The sequence below is a fragment of the Atta colombica genome, unplaced genomic scaffold (genome assembly GCF_001594045.1).
Source record: "Atta colombica isolate Treedump-2 unplaced genomic scaffold, Acol1.0 scaffold29, whole genome shotgun sequence".
In the NCBI taxonomy this organism is placed as follows: Eukaryota; Metazoa; Arthropoda; class Insecta; order Hymenoptera; family Formicidae; genus Atta; species Atta colombica.
The window spans coordinates 1,072,769-1,074,064 of NW_017259392.1; positions in this window are offsets into that span (position 1 = coordinate 1,072,769).

Sequence of the window (1,296 nt, forward strand, 5' to 3'; positions counted from 1 at the left end):
ATGGCTCCAATTGTGAATGGTTCATAGTGACAGCTGATTTTGGCGGTTTCAGAGAGGTTAAACATCTGTTAATAATATTCAGTTTATTTTGAGTTTCATACAAAAATCTTGATTTTTACTGTGTTTGAAATGTCGAATTTTGTGTTAACTATGCAGCATTTGCGGAAGATTTTGATTTTTTTGCTTTAATTGGAAGAAAAGTGCGGCTGAAGCTCATCAGGTTTATGGTGACACTGCTCCAACTGATAAATCATGTAGGGAATTGTTTCGACGTTTCAGAGAATGGATATTTCAGCGTTGAAGACAAGCGTCGCTCTGGACAGCCAAAAAAATTCGAAGACAAAGAATTAGAGGCATTACTCGAAGAAGATCAAATGCAAGAAGAGCAGAATCATTGGGGGTAACTCAACAAGCCGTTTCTATATGATTGAGAGCCATGGGAATGATTCAAAAAACAAGGAAATTGGGTACCTTATGAACTGAAACCGAGAGACGTTGAAAGGCGATTTTTCACTTGCGAACAGCTGATTCAAAGACAACAGAGAAAAGGATTTTTGCATCGGATTATGACTGGAGATGAGAAGTAGATATTCTACGACAACCCCAAAAATACTAAGCTAAGCTCGATCAATTTGCCATCGACCTCGATCGTTGCCATCGATCTCAACAACAACACCACCGAACATTCATGGTTCGAAGATCATGCTCTGTATCTGGTGGGACCAAAGGAGTCTTGTTTACTAGCTGCTGAAATCTGGCGATTCCATTACAGGCGATCGGTATCGGCTACAATTGATTCATTTGAGCCATGCATTGCGAGAAAAACGGCCGGAATACGAGCAAAGACAGTTAAAGTTATTCTTCTTCATGACAACGCTCGGCCTCATGTCGCTAAAGTCATAAAAAAATATTTGGAAACGCTCAAATGGGATTTTACCGCACCCGCCATATTCTTCGGACATTGCTCCTTCTGATTATTGATTGTTCCGAAGGATGCAGCACGATTTGGCAAGTCACCGGTTCACTTCTTTCGCAGAAAATTGGCTCCAAAATTGGATCGCCTCCAAAGACGAGTCATTTTTTCGAGATGGAATTTGAAAATTGTCTGAGAGATGGGAAAAGTAATAGACAGTGATGGACATACTTTAATTGATCTGTTCATTCATTTTGTTTTGAAATAAATGCACAAAAAACGGATCGAACTAATTTGTACTCCCAATATATATATATATAATAAATTTCAACATGCAAAGTAAAGAAAGAAAGTGAGATAAATTAATAAAAATGAAATAATAC